This window comes from Ornithodoros turicata, chromosome 2, assembly GCF_037126465.1.
Source record: "Ornithodoros turicata isolate Travis chromosome 2, ASM3712646v1, whole genome shotgun sequence".
Lineage (NCBI taxonomy): Eukaryota > Metazoa > Arthropoda > Arachnida > Ixodida > Argasidae > Ornithodoros > Ornithodoros turicata.
Window position 1 is genome coordinate 125806763 of NC_088202.1, and position 17100 is coordinate 125823862.

Genomic DNA, 17100 nt, shown 5'->3' on the forward strand with positions numbered 1-17100 from the left:
GCAGAGCCTCCGCGCTCCACTGGGCCTTATCTCGATCTTCAGTGTTTCCTGCGCAGCGTGGACTCTCTTTCTGTATACGCGAGCCCTCGTAATTAAAGCTCTCGAACCTAATTATGTAAATTGAACTTTCCCATCTCCCTTACGCGGAACCCCAAAACTCCAATCCAAAATCTGATTCAACGCGGCTACAATAGATACGCCGATTAATGGCGGATTACTGGAAGAAGAACGAAGGCTCAAAAAGCGGAAGCGATCCTGGCGTTCGCGCAGAATCGCTCTCTTTATCAGTGACGTGCCCGTCTCGGCACATTTTCTCCAAATGCGCAGCACCAATGTCACAGAGGACAATGCGATCAGTGTTTCTCGAACTATCGCGAAGAGGAGAAGTGAGGGAAGGTTTAATTATTGGTCAGAGCCACGCTTCGCCTTAATTAGGCCTTTCTAAAGGCAGTACACACAAGAGAAACTGGCCCGGGCTTGATTAGCTTTGTTCTCAGCCTTTTCATCCCGCGCGCTATGTACCAGAGAGCCAGCAAAAATGCCTGTCACAAGGGGAAAGCCGTCGGTAAACAACACAGCTCTCTCGGTGCCGTTGTTTTAATGGGCGGAAGGTGCCTGGCGTGATCGACGTCTTCAATTTCGGCCACAGCAGCGGCCAGGATCGCACAATTTCCGAGCGTTGCTTCGCGCTTCATTGTGTGACGGCTCGTATCCGTCTTCTCTTGCTGCTGGAACGGCTGCGGTGGTTGCAGCAGCAGCCCGCGTGCCACAGCAAGACGGATGTCGTGGAAGTATAAAAGCGAGCACTGCGGCATTCAACGAGCGGCGTAGCGTATAGCATGCCATTATATGTGCTACCATCCAACATCCGCGGGAAGCGAAAGCTAAGCAGTCCCTGTACGCGAGTATCATATAAAAAAACATAGCTCAATCGCTAACATGGTTTACCTAACCAGAAAGTGACAGCGAAGCAGAACAAGATACTATAAATTGTATCGGCATGATGTTCTTGCTGGCGTGTTTTGTGTCCCGATGAAATCAACTCGCTCGTCATGCTACCAAAAGACCTGATGCACGATTCTGCGTTCCCTCTACAGGCATTGTCAGAAGAAAAGTTAAATGAATAATAAATAACAATTGGGAGGAGATTTACGCGTGAAGTCGCGCTCGGCTTTGGGTACTTGGCGAAATCGGTGAAATTCCCAGTCTAGTGCATTAAAAATATGAATAAATTAAGGTTGTTATTTGAAGCAAATAACAATGATTAGAAGGTACCGGTATACTAGAAGATATAGGTACTCACATTATTTAGCTAAATCAAACTGGCTTGGCAAGGTAAGGAAAAGTGTATATCAAGAAAAATATGAAAATGGTGGCCTCCTACAAACACAGCCAAATAAAACTACGACATATAAGCTTAAAATTTATTGTATACCGTACATTGTTTCCAGCAACGAGTGACGCAGATTTCCGGCGCACGTTAATGATCCCCAGGTGGTCGGAATTATCCGCAGCGGTACACCCTGCGGCGCGTGCAGTATATGTAGCCACACAAGTGCATAGGCGGACTCACCTGACGTGTAAATCTGCTCCCTATTATTATTTATTAATATTATTAGTCCACAGGGTTGTGGCACTTTGAATTCTTATTGTTGTTGCTGTCCTCATTGAATTACAAATGCGTAACACGAACGGGGGTGACTCTGTGGACGCTGCCTGTTGTAGACGCACCTGTAGAGGCAAAACAGTCAGAACATGTGTGCGTGAAGCGGATGTTGTTCTGTGTTAACAGAATGACAACATGATATGCTAACATTTTAACTACATTATTTCCAGTTGCGAGACATCCCTGGACTATACCGCGTGTTTCATCGGGATGTCCCCCGGCTGAATAATTCGTGAATAGCTGGCGCCATCGAAGAACTTTCCTTTTGGTAAAGATCCTTGGGACATTGACCGGCCATGAACTGTGCAGTGGGCGGCTCATTTGCATACGCTCAGTAAGTAGTTAAACATCCTAACTTTTAAATTTTACTTCGCCCGCTTTCAGAACCACCGTTTTACATACCCGGACCTTCAGCGAAAAATATTCAAAGAAACCGCGTCGACACTTAGTGATTTTATCGAGTAATTAATCGGTTTCGGTTTGAATATTTCTTGTGCGGAGTAGTGCATCAATGCGCTCCTTGGGTCAGCTATCCAGCTGTCAAGTTCGTGTTCATCCGCCTGATTGGCGCATGGGGGTGACGGAAGATAAGTAACAGCCACAAGATCACAGAGACACTTTGACGTTCCTCCTCCTTCTCCACCCGATTAGTTCACACAGCCGTAGCGGTGCATTCGCTATCATCAATGATAAGAGCACGCTATCTCACATACGGAACGACAGTGCTGTCAGCGCTGTTCCTAATCTTCCGTCGCCCCATTGCGTGAACCAGGCGGATTAACACGAAATTGACAGCCGGATAACTGATACAATGAGCGCATTGGTGCACTGCTCCGCACAAGAAATGTTTAAAACGAAACCAATTAATTACTCGAAAAAAAAAAATCACTGAATCGCAGAAGGTCCCGATACGTAAAACAGAGGTTCCGTAAGCGTAGAAAGTAAAATTTAAAAGTTAGGATGTTGATTTAGTTAATGAGCCAACGTTGAGCATATGCAAATGAGCCGCTACTCAAGTTCATGGCCGGTGTCCCAAGGATCTTTACTAAAAAGAAAGTTCTTCGATGGTACCACCTGTTCACGAATTCCTCAGCCAGGGGACCTTCGTGAAACATCCGGTATAGCTGCCGGCCAGTTGACATCATATTTTCATATCTTCCTCTTGACAGCCGCGGTATCTGCTCAGAATGCACCAAAGAGAGAAAGTCCCATGTTCTTAACTGTTAGTGTCGATCCAATACCTCGCTAACCTATGGTCATATTTATTACCCAAAAAACCGACTGCTTATCGGATTTCTCGTCTTGGTAATGTAACTCAGAAAACCAGAGAATCCACAGAAGTCGTCAGAAAAATACCACATGCAACAATTCTGCGTGTTATTCATGCGTACTGAAAGCGTTATGAATGTTGTAGAGGGATTAATCAAACAGGTACTTAGTTGTGATAATGAATCATATAGCAAGACGGCTTGAACAAGAGGTCAGCAGAACAGAAACACGGTATTCTGACGGTATTCAGACACGGTATTCTGAATCTGCGAAGACTGCAATACACGTTACCATTGATAACTAAAACACAACCGAGACATGCTTGTGTCATTTTGTGAGCAGTATGTGTCAACCAGTATTGTTGAAGAAAAAGAAAAGAAGTGACCGATAACACAGAAAAGCTGACATTACAACAACAATAATACTTACGACAGGAAAATGTGCGCTAATGATGTCGTTACATAGTGTCGGGCGTAACAGGTCGTTAATACTTTCCTTACCGCAGCCACATAGCGCGTCGATAACCGGTGATCGACGGTTCGCGAACCGTGCTACTCGTCCTCCAAAGAACATATGTACAAGTAGTGGCACTTGGTGGACACTATAAACACTAGGAAATGGCTTCCACTTTCCCGTATAGCTCTTCCGGGTCGCGGTGATTTATGCAGGGTGAAGGTTTTTATCTTAGTCGCGGCGTCGCGTTTCAGCGGCGGACCTCTTTCGCAAATGCGGAATACTCGCACTTGTAGCATATTTGGCTTCGATTCCGTTTATTAGAACGCAAATAACGACTCTGAAGGTGTTATATAATCAGATTTTTGTCCTTAATGTGTGGATACGTATACCTTGGACTGTTGCTGTTCTTCCTGTCTCGAGACTAACCGGGAGGAATAGAACAGCCGTGAAATAACAACATGTGGTACAAGAACAGGAAACCAGAACGTGATACCAATGTTTTCTCCAGAAATTATGGTGTTAATTTCTGTTTTACTCCTTCAATGAACTCTGTCACTCAGTAACATGAACAACATGGGTGTTGACGCTATTTTCCACAACTGAGGAACTTCTTGATCCAGAGTGTTGATATTTGAATATATTATTTCTGACAAAATTTGCCACATTTTGTATATTGTGGAACTTGCAGATTGATATTATTGTTCAAGATGCAGGCGCATCTTCATGAGTGAGTGAGTGAAAAAGAAAAAAAATGGAGAAAAGTGGCACCACCAACGTGGAAGCCGGCTCCTCCATACCACGTAGACAACTACGAAAACATACCAATAGTCACACAAAGCCAGAACAGTGAAAAAAGGAAAAAAGAGGTTTCTGCTGTTTGCACCGATTTTTTGTGTTCCAAAATTAATTTTGGAAATGCATGGAAAGCTTTGTTTCTGAAACTTCCATCATTCGATAGGTAATTCATTTGGTTACGTTTTCGTATATATCAATATATTTTGAAGTGATACTGTCAGCCACAAAAAATATATTTATTAAACTACACATGGCTTTTTTTTCCCGGTGGTAAGAAAATGGTTAATAGTGAGTTTTAGTATATCGTACGCTATCGCCTTGGCGTACGTAAGGGATAGCGTTGGTGGTTCTGCGCACGCGCAGAACGTAAAGAAAGCTTTGCGCATTGCGCAGAACTACCACGCTATTCCTTGTGTACGCAAAGGCGACAGCGTACGTTATACTAAAACTCACTAATGTCGCATTATTTCAACGTACAGGAATGTATCAACGTGGCACAAACCGGTAAGTCATCCTAATCGACCTTTTCTCTGTTCCTGTCGAGATCTATACCCTACCAGCTGAAAGATATCGATGTCCACAGCATTTTAAGAATTAAAACTAACCAGCAACTAAGATTAAAAAATACAGGAACTAAAAATAAAGTACATCACCAGGTGTCACCTATATTTACTGCTGGTGTCCCCAGGACGTGAGGAGGTCGAATTTCGGGCATGCTAGTGCCATCTTTTGAAGTGAACGCTAAGCTTGAGCCCGAAAAGAGGTGGGAAAGGTCACTGGATTTCCGCGAATTCGAATTCAAAACTTGAAATTTAGTGGAATTTCTTTCTGTTCTTTTCAATTTATCGTACTGGTCTATTTCTCTCTCATTTTCTATCTCTAATGTATGCGTTGTTTGTATTATACAAGACATGTGCTTTGCTTGGTGGCTATGCTCGTTTTTCTTTTTCTTTCTTTTTTGTGTGTATGTTTTCGTTAACTTATAGAAACACTACATCTGCAAAATATGTATTAGCATACCCTTATCCACGTTATAACAGCAGGTCCCCCTGACAATTTACTTCGGCACCCCCTTCTGTAAAACTACATGACCAGTGTAACAAATTGCAAATGAATGTCTCATAAACTCGAACCCTAATGAGCGTAGTCATGTCAACATCCCTCGATCTGTTACGGCGACAGTGCAGAACGGTAGCCAGAAAATATTTCGGCCGGTATTTCGGCGGGGGAGGGGTGGGGGGGGGGGGGGTTCTATGGGGACTTTACATGAAGGAGGAGGATTTCCCCTTATTTTCCTCTCCCAAATGCACAGCCAAAGCTACGATTTAGGGGGGTTTGAAACCCCTAAATCATCCCCAGGCAACGCCCCTGTTCCGGTGGGAAAAATTTGGAACGCATTCCTCCAGATAGGGTTGTAAAACTGTACTGTCGCACTGTAGCAAGCCATTGCTATCGCTGACCACTCTCATCCTCTATACCAAGCAAGCAAGACGCGGGGCCTGTAAATATGTCACAGGCAGCGAGCAAAGCTAATAACCAGCGATTTTCGAAGTAAAAATCGGGGGGAATAAATAGTACAACAACGAATGCCGTACAAAATCGGGATGATGCAACGGTTGGAACGTGCAGTACTTCTGCTACTTAGTCCACTACTCCCACAGTGTAAGCTGTTAGTGCGAACTATACTTCAACTCCACAAATTAACGTGTATACATGTATATGACTACGCACTGTGAGGCACAAGGAAAAGCAAAAAGTAAACATGGTGAACATGTTTAACATGTGAACATGGGAAACATTTAAACATGGTCCTGGCGATGGGGTTACCTTCTTGAAGTTGTGGTATACGGTAGATCTAGATGTCTCTATGCAGTCGACCGTCACAGATTGCAAAGAATACTCTTAATGAGTATATCTCAGAGACAAGTGGGTCACGAAGCAAAACATAGAAATTCGGCGTGCGCCAAAAGCGATAACAACAAGCGCGCGTGCCACTGATATGAATAGAATGAGCTCCAGACGGAAAGGACATAAAGAGCGTTACGTATCGCCGTATACACCATATTTACACTGCCTGTGAGTTAACACAACGAGACCAGCTGTTATCAGCCTTCCCCCCCTTTTATGCACAGGTTTGCGGAGGAGATATTTCAACTCGTCTATATCACTGCATAGTCCTGGTCCCATGTAAAGTACACACAGAGGCTATCGTATGTTTCCGCGGAAGCAAGTTGCCGCGTTTGTGTATCTAGTGCAGCGTTATGCAGTTTCTGAATCGTCATCTTGGCTTTATTCAGCATCGCTTTCTGTGGCATTTCATGTGGCTCTGCTGCCATAATGTCTGTTCTGTAATGCCTCTTCTGGGGCTATTGAGGTAAATAAATGAAATGAAATGAAATGAAATAATCATTTCGATGATGTGGAGACAGAAACGGCCAAACGTGCTCCGACAAGACCAACACGCACATGATTCCATGATTCTACAGTTCTCGTTAATTAAGACGCAACGTGCGCGATATTAGTGAGTTTTAATGTAACGTACGCTGTCGCCTATGCGTACGTAAGCGATAGCGTTGGTGGTTCTGCACACGCACAAGACACAAGCAGAGCTTTGCGCATTGCGCAGAACCACAAACGATATCTCTTACGGACGCAAGAACGACCAGCGTACGATATACTAAAACTCACTATACTCAGAATGTCACATGGCATACGGACGTGAACGAAGAAAACGGAACCCGTTCTTTTTCTCCATAACAACCTCATCCCATAATCACTCATGTAGTTGTTGTTGTTCCGTAACAACCCTGGGACTGGGGAAAATCATGCAAACACAAGTCTCAATGAGAGTTGTGTTTGTACGTTTCTCCCCAGCCTCAGGGTGGTTTTTTAACCGCTCTTTATTTATCTGTTCTTTTTATTTCAGTGAAGCCGACGTTGATAACAGCAACATGGAAATTATGAAGTCAGTGTGCTCTTCTCCTGTGTGTTGCTCTCGTCCTGTGTTTTGCCTCAAACTCAAGGCAATGTTAACATCAAATGGCAATTATGCTGTGCATATTCGCATGAATTATGATAGTTCGTGGTGCACAGCATAAATAAACATAATTTATGTTGTCTCCTACGAACTGCTCAAGCAAAAAGGAATCCTCTGATAAAGGGGGTAGCAATATTGCACGCAAGTTTTTGAAATCGAAATCGAGATTATTGTTGACGGCGGCCAAGTCAGGAATGTTTGTGACAATCTATTGCGCTAGGCATAATGTAAAAATGTTGATCGGAGACTACATTGATTGAGAAAGTCTACACACTTTTTTTTTTTTTTTTTTGAGGAAGTCACAAATCAAACTGGTGTTTGCGAGATCAGGCATGGGCCACAGCATAGCAGTTCGACAGCGCATAAAACATTATCAAAGGCTACGAAAGAGATCCACGAACCAAATGATATCGATCTACGCAGGGCTGCGTAAGAGAAGCGGAGACTACCAGGCATGGGGCGACATCTACCAATAGCCCCGTTAAACTATGCTAAAAGCGCTGCACGAAGTCTCCACAGGGGGCGCTGTTCTGAGCTCTATCAATCACTAGTCGCGCAAACGGCGATGCGCAGGACAGTTCTGAATTTATTTATGCAAAATTTTTTCGTGTGATTTAGGCCACATCAGACTCTTTGGTCAACGATGACAGTCAACGTCATTACAACTAACGTTACAGGCGCCTGATGAGCTAACAGAGTACAAGATAGCCAAGTGTATAATGTTGCTGTTTCATAAAATTGTACGACGAGCGCACGCTCGCGAGAATGAAAAAAACAGGAAGAAAATCCGAGGTCACCTAAATACGCAAGTAGAGTAATAGTATTGGAAACACAATCCAAGTGAAGTTGCAAGAGAATTGTTCAGATGGCAGCACTCCTCGTGGTCCTTCCTCCTCGCACATACTTCTCTGTTATCCCCTCTCCTCCTTTTTGTTTCTGATTTGCATGTATGCTCTGGGCGCTTCTGGCTTCTGGTAGTATGGGTACTTACTCCTCATTCCAACGTGCGTGACATTGAAGGCAAGCAGATCCGACATACCGCAGACAACGGCAATGATTTCTTTTTGTCACTTGCTGTTGCTTGGCGCCCAGTCACATCTTAGTCATTTGGATGCCGCACCGTGATCGCTGTGCGTGTGTGTCTCTGTGTACGTCACGCACTTTTTTTTTGCACTGAAAAGGTGGCGGCCGTTGTAACTATTGCGTGCGTATACAAAAGTGTGCCCACACTAGAAACTGCTGCACAATATCAATAAACGTGGCGGCGGTTTTAGGAGGATTACATCAGGTTAGGTCATGTAAGTGTAGGTAGGTTAGTCCAAGATTAGGCTTCTCTAGTGCCCTGGGGATACGGGGGGTGCACGTTCTACACGGTGCCGGCGTTGTAGACTGTGCGTCCGTGTCGCCATCCACCTGCCTGTGTTTAGCCGACGTTCGCATAGCTTGCAGGGTATTTCAGGGTATTTAATTTTCGTATTTATCTTTCAAATATTGTCATAAATTTTGCTAATTTGCAACAAATAATGCTAAAGACATTCGTACATGTACCATTTTATGACTTTGCGCTTTGTTACTTCAAAAAAATATAATACATCAGTCACACTGCTATAGTGTATCGTCAAAAACGATTACCTCGTTAGTTTACGATATACTGGTGGTTCTCTCTGGTAATGACTATGACTGTGAACTTCAGGCTATTATGATCTAGTCACGCGAGAACGTAATATTCGCTCACCTCCTAATTATTCCTTATTTAGTGCGGCGGTGTCCGAAAACAGAAAGACAGAGAGAGTATTAATTGAACATCGGATAGCCTCGGGAAAATAACAGAAATATATACATATATATATACTCATGGAACGATGCGGCAGCACCAGAGGACACGTGTTTCGCCGTGTTTGCGGCTCGTCAGCCCTGGGTAGCTGCGCATCGTTCGGGATTGGCAAACCAGGGGTCACTCAGCGAGCGATATACACCTGGGAGGGTGACTGAGCACTCCTCAGAGCCACAGTGCAAGCCAGTGAATTATAAAGAGGGGAAAAAGCCCTTTTTTCCCTATATTTCCCTATATATATATATATATATATATATATATATATATGCATGTATGTATATATGTATATATATGTATATATATTTTCTAATATATATATGTGTATATATATATATTTTTTTTTTTTTTTTTTTGCAGTTTCAGTTCAGCCTCAGAGGATCTTTGTGCGGGAGTTCGGTACTTATCTCACATCCACAGTGAGTCATATAATGTTTCTTATTCGCTATGTGACAAGCAATAGGAACGAGTAGATAAAGTAAGGGAACAACACTTTTTTTTTTATGTTCTCATGAAACTTCAAATTGCCAGCGCGGAAATAAGTGGAAGAGGAGCAAGGTCGAGCAGCTTTCGCAACGTTCTATACTGACGGATTCGCAAACACATATGGTGAGTAACGTTTCTAGCTGGTGTCGTGTTGCGCTCGTATCATTGAGCTCTCGTGTTGTGTTGTTTTGTTTGTAAAGAAAAAGAAAGAGGAGAAACGTTACGTTACCTACATCCTATAGTTGTTGTGGCCAAGCTCAGGCTTCGGCGTCATGGAGCATTTCTAGCTACTCAGTTGATAAACTATGAAACGTTTCCACTGAGCTTCTGCAGATCAATTATAGTTAGACTGAATTGGTTACAGTATTCTGCTGGTAACCGTCGTTATGATATGAACGTCACTTGGGGTGGCAAGCAATGATAATTAAGCTGAACCGTTCTCTTTCACCATATGCTCTCTTGAATATTTCAGCAAGTACTGCGCGTCTTGTATACCCCTGTCGCACGCTAATGACACTAATTTAGTGTCATTTTCGTGAAGTGCACTCCGCCCAAGCGAATGTCACTTTCTCTACATGCTTGCTACATGGCTTTCACTAAACTATATGATGGCAATGACGATAGATGAAAACGAACAGCGGCAAAAATTTTGTAGGCGTGCGCCTAAATTCCGTCGCGAGAATGCTTTTCTTTTATTTAGAAACACTTCTCACAAATCTTATTCCAACATCAAACAAATTGGCCTCAAATACGTGACCGTAACGAGCCGCAACAAGTCAGGGCGAGTAAGAAGCAGATCCAGAACCCGCGACTGCGGTGTTTTCACAGGCTGTCGACGAAAGTAATTACATGTTCTTTCAGCGCAATGTACCATAAAATCAAATAAGCACGCTTTTTAAAACACTCGTTTAAAAGATATTGTGTTTGCCAGGGCCTTTCGCTTTTCCTCAATATTTTCAACTGTGCCTCAAAGCCAGCTCTCGAGGGTACGCACTCGGTCCGCTGAAGTGAAGTGAGGTGAGTTTGGGGAGATCACTAAATCGATAGTGCACTTCCTGCCGAGTGTCACTAAAAGATGTCGTATGACAGCACAAGAATGACACTAAGTGCAAGTGTCACTCAGTGAAAGTGACACTAAATAAGTCAGTGTGACAGGAATATTACTCTATCACAGAGGTCTCACACACACTGCGCGTGAGCCGCAGGTGACCCGCGATGACCTATTCTGTGGCACGCGGGCCCTTGACCCCCAAAGAGAAGGAAGCTACCGTCTAAAAAATTAAATAAAAAATGATAATAATAATATTAATTAAAAAATAAATAATAAGGAATTAAGAATAAAACCAGATTTTAAGGCATTCTTCTTGGCTTTGGCCGGCGTTCTGCATGTCCATGTATAGGCAGAATGCTCGCATGTGAGCACTTCTTGTGGCTCACGAACCTCACAACGTTACCGACACAGGGGCGGCGGAAGGGGGGGGGGCAGGGGTTACTATAGACCCCCTGAATTTGTGAAGGGGGCGCAAAATTCCCATGGAGGTGAAGCGCCGAAGTGTTCCATAGTGCGAAGTGCGCCATAAACCGTTTTCCTGAATCGATCAAATTGCCAGGCTTTGACTATTGATGTGGACCGTGTGGACCCCTGGGGCGCGTTCCCGACAGCGCTTGAGCACCGCAGCATCGTAGCGCTGCCCCTGCTTCAGCAATGAACGGCGCTACGACGCTACGGTGCTCACGCGCTGCCAGGGACGCGCCCCTGCCGCGTAGGGGGCGCCGTTTAGGATCTGAGGTAGTCCTGAATTCAGGACGTTGCGCCACCCCTAAACACAGCAGCCTGCTCTTCGCGTGCACTGTGGTAAACTACCACTGTAACCAATGTGAGTATTATGATGGGCTCATCTTAATTCTCACACTAGGTCAAATAGTGACACACTAAAAAACATAGAGACAGAATAGATATGTACAAAGGTCATCGTACTTAAATTTTTCGGAGTGATATTAAAATAGCAAACCCGCATTTGCAAAGCAATTCATTGCCATTAATGTCAGCTAGTTCTTTCTCTGATTTTTTAATTTTTCATTTATTTTTTCCAACTTTAAACTGTAAGCAAAGGCAACAATAGAGTGTGTAAACAGGAGATTGTTTCAGTGCTCCTGAACATTGTCACAATCGTTCCAGAAAGACTACGTAATATTCTCGAATAGTTCTTCATATTTTCAGTGCCCGATTTGAAAGGAAACTTATTTATTTTTCTTGGTGTGTCAAGTGGTCTTTTTCAGTAATTAATTTTGCACACACCGTCCGTCTCTACAATAACTACATCGCTCCTGTATCTTTGTTTGTTTGTTTTCTCTGTTTTTTGTATATTTTTTATTTGATGGTATATATTTTTTATTGTCAGTAGAGAGTTCGAGAACAGCGTACTCAAGACCACTGGGAGTCGAAAGAGACAAGGGGTTGTCACTCTGCATTGCGCAATGCACTCTTTGTGTACTGGGCATGCGCAGTGGCGATGCCTCATTTAATTGTAGCCCCCTGGTGTTTGGGTACCCTATAATAAGGCCACGTCACTATATCGTCGAGGCGAAAATTTCATGGGATGAAATCAAACAACCCAGGAAAAAGCATGCCTCGTTTGTTCATGGGATGCTAATTTCGTGCAATGAAAGTATAGCAAATTTTTTGTTCTGAACAAACCTAATTTTGTTTCGTTTTTTTTTCTATTCATGTCGTAATGGTTACGGGCACGACAATACACTTGCGGCGATGTCCTTGGACTTCAGTTATCAACCACTGAATAAATGATGTCGCTGCTGCTTCTAACTGTCTCTCTCTATTATAAATAGAAAAAGAAGCAAATTCTAGAAAATACCTACTTTCACTATTATACCAAAGAAGTACAGAGTTGCCCTATTAAAACACTACCTGTGCCGACATCATACATGCTCTATAGGTGCAGTTGGAACATTGTGTTGTCCACATGCAGGGTGTCCACGCTAACTGTGAACATATTAAAAAAATATATATATAACACTTTTTCCAAGATGAAATCAATTGCAATGTAGCATATGCTGAAGGGCACTCCCTAGGAGGGCATTAGCAAAGTCCAAAGCCGATGTCTTAATTAACTTTCATTAATTAACTTCTTAATTATAAAAGCGACAAAGTTGTCCCAATGAGAACATCTGTTCCTTTCGGTCACCTGATATCGTAGCCGTTTTCAGAACAAAAATCCGTTCGATAGATCGCCCGCAAAAAATTAGTGAAGGAACGCCATTTCTTCCTTTATTTTGTTCAGTGCGCATCTTCGCAGACGCGTATTTCCTTCATCCCCAACGTGAGAGGGGAAACAGGGCCGCCTCATGCGTCGAAGATGAGCTTTCCCAAGCAGCACAATGCACTGAAAGTCGAGTGCAATGGGGGTGGTCGGTATGTGTCTTATCAGCGTTCTTTAGCTTCACGAGTCTGTTCAAGGCCTTCCACCTACCCGTCCACCCCTATTGCACTCGACTTTCAGCACATTGTGCTGCGTGGGTTAACTTGCGGAAACAAAACAAAAACAAATGTATCGGGTGACTCTATCGGAACTGGCCTTATCTTGGGTTGCATTTTCTGTTTCCTTTTAATCTTTTTCCAGGACGCGAGAGGCGATAGTGTGCTCTTTCTTCCTCTCACATTGGGGGTGAAGGAAAGACGCGTCTTCTACGAAGCGCCCAATGAACAAAATAAAGAAAAAATGGCGTACCTTCACGAATTTTTTGCGGGCGATCTATCGAACGGATTTTTGTTCTGAAAACGGCTACGATATCAGGTGACCGAAAGGAACAGATGTTCTCATTGGAACAACTTTGTAGCTTTTATCATTAAAAAGTTAATTAATGAAAGTTAATTGAGACATTGCCTTTGGACTTTGCTAATGCCCTCCCAGGGGATGCCCTTCAGCATATGCTATATTGCAATTGATTTCATCTTGGAAAAAGTGTTATATATATATTAAAAATCTGTTCACACTTAGCGTGGACACCCTGTGTATAGTTCTGTAGGATTTTGAATCCATGTAGACTTCAACGAGATGGAACATCGTGGCGTAGTTTGTACAGAGGCGCCGATGGGCTGACCATGTAGCTGTCGAAGTATTGCAAACAACATACATAATATATGAAAGAACGATGAAACGATGAATTTCGTAGGCAATTTGAGGCCTTGTTTGTATCTGCCCCTTCTATGTTATTCGAGCCTCAGAACATCAGTTTCTCTCTTGTTATACATAATATAGTTGCGATACAAATAAGAATGCCTGCAGTTATAGGTTCGCTGCTGACCAAGGCGGTTTGTGCGCGTTATGGACTGGGTTTTTCTTGTTTTGTGTTTTGTCCCCTTTTCTTTGTATACTTCAGTGGCATGCAAAGCTATCTGTTTTTCTGGGCTAGTGTGAAATCTGGGCTGTATATACAGGGTGTTGCCCTATAAAAGTCTACCCGGACGTGCATGCCATGCTCGACAATTGAACCTCTATATAAAGTCGAAAAATGCGAATCCGAGAACACTTCGAGTGAATATTTCGTAAGGTAATTGCAGCTGGTATTCTTCGAATGACGCGAATGCAAAATACAAATATGTGTCGGCTCTACATGCATGTCCTGCTAGCATCGTTTTCGGGTGTGTGACTTAGCACAAATTGAACAAAATCCCGGAGCATGGCTTCCCCTTTTTTCAATATAACACTGCATGCACAGGTTTTTGGTGCAGAAAGGAAAACGATTTGCACGAGTCCGGCTATAATGGTTGAACAATGGTGAGGCCAGGTAGGGTGAAGTCACCTGACGTGTATAATGGAGCAGCCACGGTCGCGGTTATCGTGCTGCGAAACGAGGACACTCTTGAAAATAATGTCCTAGACGGCCAGCTAATGACCTATAGGCGACCAGGCTTAATAATAATAATAATAATTATTATTATTATTATTTTATTTCAAGAGCAAATGCATAAGTCTACAACAGGATGGCCTATGCCTATTAGCATAGTGCACATGTTTTTTCGGATTACGAAGTAGCACTACTGGCACGGTTACGTGAGGTATATCGGAAGAACATGAAGCTCGAGTGGAAGTCGAAGTATCTGTCCGCATCGTAACAATATTTAAGCTACACCATGAGTGTGCAGAAAATGGGCCCTACACTCTAAATATTTTCACACCTTTAAAGGTGTAAAATTGGTGTATTCTCATGTATTACACCTATTTTACACCCTAGAACCTTGGCTTGTAAATTTTCGAAGGCGTAACTATGGTGAATTACACCCTTTTATGAGATATTGTCAGGAGGGTGTGATGAGGGTGCAACAGAGGGTGTATTTGGAGGTGGGACAGGCTCCATTACACAGGCTAAATGTATTCCGGTTCCTGTGCAGTGTTGGAATGCTTGTGGTACTCAGAACTTAAGCTTGTGATACAAGTTGTGATATAAAGACCAAATGCACAGTTACTCAACATTTGGTACACTGTCATCAGACCTCTCAAGGTTAGATGACTGGAAAATATAAAATTACTACTATGTGATAAAGCTGTATTAAGTGATACGTTTGAATACCTTCATGCCTACGTAATGTAGGATATGTATGCTGCATGGCATAATGTCAACCTAATAAAAGCATAACTATTCAGTTCCTGTGATTGTGCAACATGTGTCTGCAATGTCCTATTTTTGCTTCACACAGGGTACAGCTGAGTAGTATACCTGGAAAGTATTACAAGTTCAGTATGAGAAAAGTATATTCTTGACTTTTTAAAGAATATTTTGCATGGCTGTGATCGAAGAGTGATGCCAAGATAGCCACAATGACACTCCAAAGTACCAAGCATGTGCCTTCTGTAAAAACTAGAAACACTATATTTTCGCGGTGAAGCTGTAATAATTTCCAGCTGCTGCTTCTATGGTTTGCAGGTTACATTACACCCTTCCATACAATTACACCCTTGATTTCTTGATGGTGTTCCGTTACACCTTAAAAGGTGCGCGCCATGCACATGTTCTTTTACACCCTTTAAGGTGTAAAATTATTTAGAGTGTACGTAACTGTCTGGCCCATTGACACACAAACACATATTTCCCGTTTCTTACCCTAATGTACCGGGTCAATAAATTGCAATACGGTCCTAAATGTGCTTTGGCAGGTACATTCTGGTATTTAGATGTCATTGTAGCAAAAACATTGAAAAGGGTATAAGTCTTCTGATTCCTTTATTGCATGTATAGAGGTTCAATTTACTCAATGCAGATGTGACATTCTGTAATCTACAGTTAAAGCTCTGAAGGAGATTCAGTCGTGGTAAATTTCAAAGTGATTTAACGTCCTATAGCACGAGCTGCGTAACGTGCGAATCCCGGACTCAAAACAACAAAAACTGCGGTGGTGCGAAGGGGTGTTGAAACACTGCTCCCCAGCCGGCGTCGTGACGCACAGCACTCAAGCGCCTGATGGGATTGCAGTGAGCTGTTCCGCAATACCAGTCGCTTCAGTGTTGTGCCTCTGGGGGGCAGCATCTCAACTGTTCTTCGCAACAGAGCCGTTTTGATTGTTCTGAATGCGGGATTAGTACGTTTCGCATTATAACTTCGCGCTATAGCGTTCAGTTACTTTGAAATTTACCACGATTGAATCTCCTTGAGAGCTCTAAACGTAAATATACATTACACCATGTCCTATCTGCATTGAGTACATGCCATGCACGCGCGAGTATAGACTTTTATATTGTAACACCCTGTACATGAAGCTCAGATTTCGAGCAAGTGCAGAAAAGCAGGGAGCTTTGCTCGCCACCGAAATACACAGGTAATGGAACGAATCACAAAACAAGGAAGACCGATATAGCTTGCGCAAAATACCTTCCATAGCAGTGAATTTGGCCAGCAGCGAACTTATAAATAATGCGAGCATGTTGTTTTCGATATTTCGACAGCTATAGTCAGTTCATCAGCGCTTCTCTTTAAACACTCCAGGTAAACCAGCAGCTATAAGTACATGATATTGATATAAATATTAAGGAAGGGACAACGTCCTTCGCTTGGCTTTCTTTTAGGTCGACTGCTACCAATGCGAGCGAGTGATGTGGATGGAGGAATGTGGTGAGAAGTTATGAGCATCCTACGGCATGACCTCCCGTTCCGCAGCCATTCATCTTCTGCTCTGAAGAAAGTTCCATCGTGCGGAAGACCCATAAACTCCGAGAGCGTGCGCAAACTTGAAAATGAGTACTGCGGGTTGTAAGGTCGTTTCAGTTTGAGTTTCTGGTCACAGGGCACATATTCATTTACAGTGATGATATCAAGTTTATGCTAAAATGCACATTGAGTAAACAAAGTAGATACTTGACACATTGCTTATGAATAAGTTATGGTTCAGTGGTGTGCACTCTCACCTTTTGTCTTTCCGCCTAGAAGCTCACAAAATGCAATGTTTGTTGAATGTTCATTGAGCACCCATGTAGTGAATAAAATACGTGGGTAATCCACTCCTTGGTGACTGACTGAAGACCATGTTATTATGTTAATTCATACGTC

The 17100-nt window shown here is 43.0% G+C and overlaps 1 protein-coding gene and 1 long non-coding RNA gene across 6 annotated transcripts in view; one reads left to right on the plus strand and one right to left on the minus strand.

Moving 5' to 3' along the window:
- LOC135386069 (uncharacterized) overlaps positions 1-9665 on the plus strand; it is a 28315-nt gene extending 18650 nt beyond the window's left edge. The window contains exons 1-3 of one of the 2 annotated variants that reach the window (XR_010420585.1): positions 7112-7151; positions 9415-9473; positions 9586-9665. This is a non-coding gene — a long non-coding RNA (uncharacterized LOC135386069). Of the gene's footprint in view, positions 1-7111; positions 7152-9414; positions 9474-9585 lie in introns of those variants that run through there. The other variant, XR_010420584.1, reaches the window with a different exon arrangement.
- Positions 1-17100, minus strand: part of LOC135386066 (homeotic protein antennapedia-like) — a 142498-nt gene that overhangs the window by 17756 nt on the left and 107642 nt on the right. The window lies entirely within an intron of this gene.